This window comes from Calidris pugnax, unplaced genomic scaffold, assembly GCF_001431845.1.
Source record: "Calidris pugnax isolate Ruff unplaced genomic scaffold, ASM143184v1 scaffold418, whole genome shotgun sequence".
NCBI lineage: Eukaryota > Metazoa > Chordata > Aves > Charadriiformes > Scolopacidae > Calidris > Calidris pugnax.
The window spans coordinates 701,795-711,480 of record NW_015091199.1 but is presented as its reverse complement, the minus strand read 5'-3'; positions in this window follow the sequence as shown (position 1 = coordinate 711,480).

The window sequence follows — 9,686 nt, the reverse complement described above, 5'->3', positions numbered from 1 at the left end:
GAGGTCCTATTGTGTGGGTAGCTCTGAGGAGAAATGAGAAGACAGTAGTTGGTCACTGACATTGGTGTTTAATCTCTGTAGGTTCCTCCTTTGCTGATCTCAGTTTAGTGCCCCATATGGTGGATGTGGGCAAGTGCATCATGTCATGCTGCTAAATGTCTTTATGCAGCCCCAAATGGCTTCCCAACTTTGCTCTTCTGCTTGCTGCAGCACCATGGAAATGATAGCTATTTTCAGGTTTACAGATATGAAGCTGGTGCCCGGGGAGGAGTACCTCCCTAGGAGTACCTGAGCATCCTAGCATTCCTCAACTCCCAAGGCAGTGCTGTCAAGAGCTCATTCCCTGTCACAGCAGCAAACGAGGGCAGAGAAGGGCCAGCTACATCCTTGAGGGAATGAAGTAAGAATTAGGACCACATCAGTGGAGAGACAAGATCAGGAGGAACTTTTATTGGCAGCCCTACCAAAAGGAGATGTGGGTCCAGGCTTTCAAGTTGGGTGTGACCGGACTGGGAATTCTGGTGTATGTAAGAAGAAAAGAGCTATAGAGCCAAGAGATTAGAGACTGAAGAGAAGCCAACAAAGATCTATGCCTTGTCTTGGTGTAAACTTTAGTGAGTGATAATTGGACTAGGGTGTAAAGTTGATTTAGACAGTGGAAGAACAGAATAGAAGGGGGCCCACTTGTCTCAGGAAAGACCGTTTTTATGAAGACAGCAGCAGGGTGCTGGCTACAAGGGTGCTTGGGCGTAGGAAATGCCCATTTTTCCTTAGGGACAGGGCTGTTTACAAGCTGCCGGTGTTGGTGGATTGTTTCTTTAGGTCATGGCGTGCCAAGAATTGTTTAGTTTAATAGCCCTGTTAATAGGATTATATTTGCCTGGACTATTACGTGAAGGAAAATGATTCCTACTTTGAAAGGAAAAGACACTTCAGTAGCGATGTTGCAAGACACACATCTGTCGTCAAATGCTGCTACTAAACTCAGATGCCTCTGGGCCAGTGCCAAGGTTTCTTCTCATGCTTTACCACTTGGACCAGGGAGGAACACACATGCACACACAGATGTGCCTAGTGATCTTTGCATGCAGAGCTAGTGCTAGGAGTGTTGAGGGTCTGTGCTCTCCATGGAGATGTCCCTGAGCAGGGGATATCAAACTGGTGTAACGAGGCTACAGTCAGCAGATAACACAGCTGGGGTCCATCCGAATGGCACTGGTTGCCCGGATAAAGCTGAGCCACCCCATGCTGGTGAGCTTTGTGGAGCAAGGGCTAGATCATGGACTCTGTCAGAGCTCCTCCAAGGCATGAATTTACTAGTCCTTCTGGGAAGGTCCAAGGAGCACAGCTGGGACCTTGGTGTAGTACACAGCTCTTTAGCTTGAAGGCTGCCAGTCTTGCGTTCTTTCCCCATCTCTGCCAAGAACATTTCTGTTCCTTTAAACACTTGGCTCCATGTTTCTTCTGCTTTACTCCTGCCACCGCCCAAGCAGGGTCAGGCAGCTGCTGGCAAGTGTGAATTGTGACAACTTGACATATAGGCTAGAAAGTGCTGTTAGCAGAATAAGATCCTGAGAGAAGTGGTTTTCAATTGTGGAGCTCTAAAAATCTTTTTCCCAGTAGGACTGTAGACTCCTGAGCAGCTTAGCTGCTTAGCCATGAAGTCTGGCTTTCTGGGCTATCTGCAACAGTTCAGAAATCAAACATGGATAATTCCCCAGCAAGTAACTGGAAGAATAATGCATCCTGGGACTTAGTCACTAATTTATGCCTAAACTTTGGAGCCAGGTCTTCAGCAAAGGTGATCCACTGTAGAAAGAGACTAATATGCAGCATACTAAGTGCTGGCAAGCAGCTAGTATTTCTAGATGGGCAGAAGTCTATCAGTTCCCAGAGAAGCATAGGGCATGCAAATAATGAAAAACGATAACCATACCCCTTTTTTTCTAAGGCCTTTTCTTCTGGGGGGTGCAGGAGAGCAATAGGCAGAAAGGCTTTTAAACCAAAGTCCATTTATCCTTCACAATTAGCCTGAACATTCTCAGCTGGGTTCATCATTGGGGTGGCTGTTAAAACACAGCAGTGGTGGAAAGAGACCAGGAGCCTGGGTGTAGGCATCCAGAACTGGCTCCCACTTTTAAAAATTATCTAATTAGACTGTGGGCATAATCAGAAATATCTGTACCATGTGTGATACCTCCATGTAGGCTAACATGTATATGTTTTTAATCTTTTCCCTCCGTGTCCTCCACCAAACACCTGAATTTTTCTTGGCCCACAAGTCCCTGCTGCTCCCTCTTGTCACTTCCAGTTGCTCTGCTTGAGCCAGTGAGTGTGAGCACCAGGTGACTTGTGTTCCTCATGCCTTCCAAGGGGTGCTCCTGAACTTTGTGTGGGAAAACGTCACATTTGTGATTATCTCCTGGTATCACCTCATTTCTGTGGACTGCTGTAATGGGAGTGTGGGCAAGCAAAATGACATGAGTTGAGAACCCTGCCTCTAACCTTAATTCTGTCACAGAGACTGTGGTTAGACACTTCATTTCACCACATCATCTAAGAAGGTTGTATTCTAAGCCCCTTCCTACAGATAAGAGAGACAAGTATATCCAGAGGATGGCATGGATTGACTTGTCCTTTGGAGTGGCCAGCATGGACTTTGCGCCACCTTGGCCACCTGGGGTGACTCTGAGCTCATGTGACCTGAGGACGCTCATTATCCTTTGAGTTCCCCACTGGTTTCCACCTGCTGTGCTGTGTGTCATATGGCTTTATGGAGCAAAGGCTGTTGTGATTCAAGGTGTAGAAGTGACAGTGCAGAGCACTCCTACAAAAGACCTCCTGTGAAAAAAATGCAATTGGGAAGCACAAGTCCTGGATGTAGCCGATGTTGTGAGGGGGCTCTGAGGTCTGGGCTCAGTGGCCCAGCCACGCTGTCCCAGGAGTAGCAGAGGCAGATGCTGGGAGGCAGAATGTGACAGGCACGAAGGTATGGTGGTGTCCCAAGACAGTGGGGGATGGATTGCTTGTCAGACATTTCTGAATGTGGGAGTTCTTGGGGGGGAATACCAAAGGTCTGGGGGGCGCAGAGGTCGGTCCGTCTGTCTCCATCTCCCTACCCTGATGCATGCAACTGAAAGAGCCAAGAGGGACAGAGACTGCTCTGAGCTGTGTCCTGTCACCCTGTGCCTCTGAATTGTGGGAATCTCGCTCATGGTTTGGGACACTGAGGGAACACATGGGACTCGGCTTTTCTGTGCGTGACATGTGATGTCTCAGAACAGGATGGAGCCTTGGGTTATTTATGGACATTATGAATTTAGTCATCTGCACTGAATTTGCCTTTAAAATTACCAGCTTACCTTTGGGGAACCCAAAAGACAGGACTGAATGGTGGGGTCACTCTAAGTTTTATGCCTTAGCTGAGAAAAGAAGCAGAACATCTTGGCCGTGCTTTAAACAGAGGCAGATGGGACAAGCATTTCCATTGCTTATGGATCAAATTATTCAGGGTCGAATGATTGCCAGAAAAGGTCATTATCGTTTCATTATGGCACAGACGGCAGAAAAAACACTTCATTATGTTAGACCAAAGAATTGCAGAGTCCTAAAGCAAAGATTGGGAATGGTGGAAAGGGAGAGAATTTTTTCCCCACAAGTCGGGGGAATATATGGGATCAAAACTTGTTATTTTCCCAGAAATTCTGCCATGTCTGCTTGTGTGCTTTACAGAGGAAGATACTAATTTCTGTGTACACTTACCTGATTTAACAAAAGTTTCTGGGACAGAGAAAGACTCCTTCATCAGGATAGGGGGCATTTAACACCATAGAAAGGGATTGTGCAAACACTGCCCTGTACCCTCTTAATCTCCAATGTGCCAGGCTAGGGTCCTTGCTAGTCCTTATGCAGCACTTTTCCACTGTTTAAGCATTTGAATGATGCCTGTGCTGCATTGTAGGCTTACAGTTGAGACCCTGGCACTCTCCTTAGGCCTCCCTCCCGCTTGCTTCAATTTCAGATGTGCTCAAGGGTGTACATGGCAAAGGGCCTTCATCCTGAAACTTCCCTTGGGGCTGAATGAGGCCAATGCAGACCAGGCAGACTTGTCAACCAGCTTGTTTTTCTGCAGTGCTATTGAGGGCTTGGTCTAAGACAGCTTGTCGGCAAAGGCCAAACAACGTTGGCCGGACTCTTGGGTGCCTTCTCCAATTTCTTTAGCGTAGAACATTTGCCAGAGTTGTAGGTCATAGAATCATAGAATTGCCTGGGTTGGAAGGGACCTTTCAGATCATCGAGTCCAACCATCAACCCAACACTGACAAAAACCATCACTAAACCATATCTCTAAGCGCTATGTCTGCTCATCTTTTGAATACCTCCAGGGATGGTGACTCCACCACTTCCCTGGGCAGCCCGTTCCAATGCTTAATAACCAGTGTAAAAAATTTTCCTAATATCCAGCCTAAACCCCTGGCACAGCTTTAGGTCATTTCCTTTTGTCCTTTATTGCCTGTTCCTTGGGAGAAGAAACCAACCCCCCTGGGTACACCCTCCTTTCAGGGAGCTGTAGAGAGCAAGACGGTCTCCCCTCAGCCTCCTCTTCTCCAGGCTGAACACCCCCAGCTCCCTCAGCCTCTCCTCACAAGACTTGTGCTCCAGACCCCTCACCAGCTCTGTTGCCCTTCTCTGGACTTTCTCCAGCACCTCAATGTCTTTCTTGGTGTAAGGGGCCCAAAACTGGACACAGCACTCAAGGTGGGGCCTCACCAGTGCCCAGTACAGAGGGACCATCACCTCCCGAGTTGTGCTGGCCACACTGTTCCTGATACAGGCCCAGATGCTGTTGGCAGCCCGGGCACGCTGCTGGCCAAGGTCTCAAGAGAGCGATGAGCGTGGCTTCGCAGTCCGTCCCAGCGCTGAAGCAAGATCACCATCAGCCTTTATTCCCGACCAAGTCATCATTAATGGGGCTGTGCTTGGTGGTTAGGGGAACTGCTGGGACTTGTGACCTTGCTTCGCCTATCACATGGGCATGCTGAGCAGGAGAGGTGTCAAAGCGCTACATCATATAATGCAAGTTTATATAGATATAAATGACAGCTGCAGGGGAGTTAGTGCAAGTTTGCTGTTTGGAGCACAAAAGCAGATGTGTGCCTGGGTTTCTGGCTTGCCCTTAGCTCTCTCCTCACTGATGCACTTACCTGTGCTAGTCAGATAAAAGCCCACAGGGTTATGTGCGTGATTGCGATAACTCTATCTTTGCTGTGTGGACATAATGCAGATCATAACACATGACCTGCGTCACAGCCTGACATTTCTTCCTGTAAACTATTCAGCAGATGTTTATAAATGTATCTGTAATCTTTAGCTGGTAAGATCAGCTAAGAATCGTTTTACAAACAGGAAGGAATATCTAGTTCTTCAGTGAACTTATTTGCAATGTATAATTCATCCAGGTGTATCTGGGAATGGTCTCCTAGCCTGAGAAGCCTAAAATGTGGCAGCCTTCAGACTAGTTCTAAGAAGTTCAATTGACATGGCATTCCAGAAAAAAACCTCTTTTCTTTCAGTGGTTTGCTATGAGAAGGATTTTTCTCCGCTTTAATATCTGCAGGGGGTAGTTACAAAAGCAGTTGTTCTGTCATTAAAGGAGGATGGTGGAGTCCTGTCTGACTGACATGCTCATTCTCCTCCATTAACTCTCTGTCACTGAGCTGGCCAAATGGTGTCAAATTGGTTTTTTTTTTCAGTGCTCCTCTCCTCCTTTTGAGAAGTCTTATCAACTCTTGGCTAACAATGAGGAAGCCAGAACAGTAAAAGGAGAGACTGCTTTATGAAATGTCTAGACTTAATGAAAGCAGAGAGCACCAGGCCTCTCATGGGAGACCCCCTTTCAGAAATATGGTTAGAATTAACTTTTATAGGGACATTTAAATTCTCTTCTAGAGTACTATGCCAGAGATAACCCTGTGTGAGGCTTAGAAATGCACTTGGTCTACAACCATGATCAACAGTTGTAGCAGTTCTTCTCTTATTGTGCTATATCTGTGGCACAATTCAAATAAGCCAAAAACTGTACTGGAAATTCAAAATGGAAATTAAGCCTGATGTAAGTTTCCTCTGAGTATCACCAGCAGCCAGACTGCCCAGGGCTTCCAGCTCTGCAGTAAACTCCAATTTATTCTTCTAGAAAGGTCCCTTAGGTCTCTTCTAATCCCCTTCCCTGGGTTGATTCTGATAAGAGCAGATTATCAGTTTGGAACTATTGCCATGAACTCTTGCCTGCGTGGTGTGCTGCATAGCTCTGCGGGTGAGAAGTCCAGGTTACACAGGCACTCTGGCTGGCAGAGAGAAGAGATCAAAGATATGTTATGTGCCAACTGACCACCTAGGCTCATTAGAGCCTGTCCGTTGTATGACCTTCCCTGTTTTGCTGTGCTCTTCTAGCCTGTTTGTTAGGTGTGATGCATAACAACCCGGCCTGTGGGGCTGGTCTTGTGATCCTCCAAGGAACAGAGGTTATGTGTGGTGCAGAAGGAATGGAGGCAGCTGGGGCATGATGGGTGGGGGACATGAAATGAAGGAAGGGTGATGCTGCAAATTCACCCTTTGCATGTAAGCAAGATTTTATCTTTATGTGTCTGGGTGCCATTTGGCTTCTTCTGGACGTGGCTTGCCAAGGAACTATATTGGGACCTCAAGCGCCTAGAGATAATTTAGGCATTGCTGAGGCAACTTGTGCACTATGAGTTCTTCTGGGAGACAAGGTGCACAGTGTGGATGTGCTCCTGGCAGGCGTGTGTTGGCCCCACTTCAGCCTCTCCCCGGCTCTTCCAAAAGGATGTATCAGTTCTACCTGCATGGATAAGTCAGACACATGATGTCTTCTGTGCATAATGAGGACATGGGTGTTACAGGACCAAGCTGGCTTCTTGGGGTTGGGAGGGAAAACGCGAGGGAGAAGCACCAGCAAGTTGAAGAGGAACAGAGAATCTGATGCTGGGAAAGGGCAGAGAGGATAGCCAGGGGCAGGAACATGCCAGGGAGGGAAGCGGGACAAATGGACTGAAACTAAAGACCTACCCAACCAAGTATTACCACCAAGCCTAAGCATCCCTTTACCCAGGGTAAAGTTTCTGGACATTAGCCTTCCTCTAGCTCAGAAGGTCCAGGCTGGGGAGGTCTGGTGCTGACTTTGTCCAGCCATGGTGCTGGTCTCATCAGGCAGATGAAAACAGGGGATGAGGGTTGCATCCTAATGTGTGTAAGCTCCTTTTCTCTGGTGGAGGAGTGCTCCAAGCTCAGTCCTAGTACATGCTTGTGGCAGAAAGCTGAGTCTGAAGGACAGGCCTTAGCTGGTGTTTAATTGCACGGAGAGATGAGTTTGAGGGCAGGCAGAACTCCTGCATGAAGCGAGGAGCCTGCGTGCGGGATGGATTGAGTAGCAAAGAGCCAGCAGTGTGTACCCATAGTGGAGGGTGAGGTGTGTGGACCGTGTGGGCAGCCAGCATGGGGCCAGAACCCCTCCTGCTGCTCCGCACACAGAGGTCCTGCATAGCCCAGCCTCCTGAGTTCAGCAGATGAGCACATTGCATGGGAGAGGCTCAGGACCAAAGGCACCTTTGCTGAATGGAGACAGCAGGGGAGTCTGAGCCAGCCTGGAGACAGCGCGAGATCTGCTCCTGGCCAGAAAGGAGGGAGCAGTTGAGAAAATGAATACAATGTTTGCAAGGACTTCAGGAATTGTTCCCTTGTTAATAGAGCTGCAATTTGTGGAAATATGATGGAGGGTGAAGGTCTGCAAATACTTAGAGAAATAATAAGCATTGTAAGCAACAAGCACCACAGGGGAGAATGAGAAATAGATTGTACCAGACAGGCCATTTCTGCATAATTACACAATTAGTGGACTGAGGAAGACAGTGGATAACCCTTCACAGTGTGCTGTAGTGCGACTTAGACCTCGTTGGAGTCTGGAGTGCCAATTAGCTGGAATAGCTTGCAATATGTGGAAAGGATTGATGGAGGGAGGAGTGGCCATGCCAAGCGCTCATCTGGCGAGGGTGAAACAGAAGATGTCACTCCCCTCACTACATAACGTGCTGGTGGTAGCACGGGGGACCAGTGTGGAAAAGCCCCATGTTGGGTTCTCAAAAGGTGTAATGCAAATGAGAGGAGAAAGCAGGGAATAAAATGAGAGATGGAGGGCTTTGACAGCAGAAAAGGATAATCTTGGTTATAATCTGTGAGAAACACAGCCTTCTGGGCAGGAACAATTATAGGCAGAATTATGTAATGAGAAGGAGCTGTTTGGAAACTAGTAATTCTGAGCGCACCCTGGCTGTGTGAGCAGATAACATGCCTGGCAGCAGGCTGTAATACAAAGTGGTGCTGAGCTCTCTGCTCCCTGCGGCTGCAGGGAGAGGCGGCAGTAGGGGGGTATCTCCTTGGACCAGCTGCAGCCTTGACTGTGCATTAGTGAACAAGGCAGAGGTGGATTGGCAGTAACCCCAAAGTAGGATGGTGAAAGGCAGGACATCTTCATTTGGCCTGGAAGAGCCAAATATATGGAGTGGCAGCTAGAAGAGAGAGCGAATCAAAGTCTGGACATGGCTCCTCTTGTGCTTCGTGCCCTCACACCTCCACAAGAAAGTTGTCCTCCTGTGGGGGAAGACACAAATAATAATGTGGATCTGCTGCTGCTTCTTCCCTGCTGCAAAGTTGCAAGTCATTCCCCCAGGCTCTTCTTTCTGACTCTGGATTAGAGAAGTTATGCAAAGAAAATGTTCTCTGCATAGCCCTGATCCTAAGGCAGCCGCCTAGAGCAAGGCACAGATTAGATCCCCCACATCCCTGTGGAACAGAGGACTGCCTAAAATCCATGCAGGCTGATCTTACCTGGCTGAGTAGCTGGTGCTGTCAGTTCAGGTCTTTTCATGCTGAGTTATTTCCTGGGAATCACCAGGGACTCCCCTCTCCACCTCCTTCCCCACACATCCTGAAGGAATCCCCTCTGCAGCCTGCTTTCTGTGCTAAGCATCATCTGGCTTCTCTGGTCCCTGTCCAGGGAGGGTATGTGACTATTCTTGTCTCTGCCTGAGCTCCCCCTCTCTTTTCTCCCATGGGCAGAGACAACAGCAGATGCTTCAACTGCCCATCTCTCTCCTTGGAGCAGGAGGAGCACTGCTGGCAGTTGTGGCCCTGCTCTGCTGCTGGCCCCTGGCCACCTGAAGCACGTAAGGGCACAGATGGCTGTGGTGTCAGTGCCAGCAGACCTGCCCGGGGGGATGCATTCCTGAGCGTAGCACAGGCATGGGGAGGTGACATGAACATCGGCACATCCCTGAATGGACTCTTTGATGCTCTCCTGTACCGTGCCTGGGTAGGATAGAGTTAATTTTCTTCATAGCAGCTCCTACAGTGCTGTATTTTAGATTTTTGACCAAAACAATGCTGATAAGACACTAATGTTCTACTTTTCACTAAAGAGCGCTTGCTAATGAATGCTGCCTCTGTTCTTAGTCTGCCCCTCCAGTGAATAGACTCGGGGAGTGTGCAGTGAGTTGTGAGGGGACACAGCCAGCCAGATGACCTGAACAAAGACCATGACATGTAACAGCATCCTCAGCAATAAAAGGGTTAGCCATCTTTTGCTTGGGAACTGGCTGGGCATCAGTCTACCC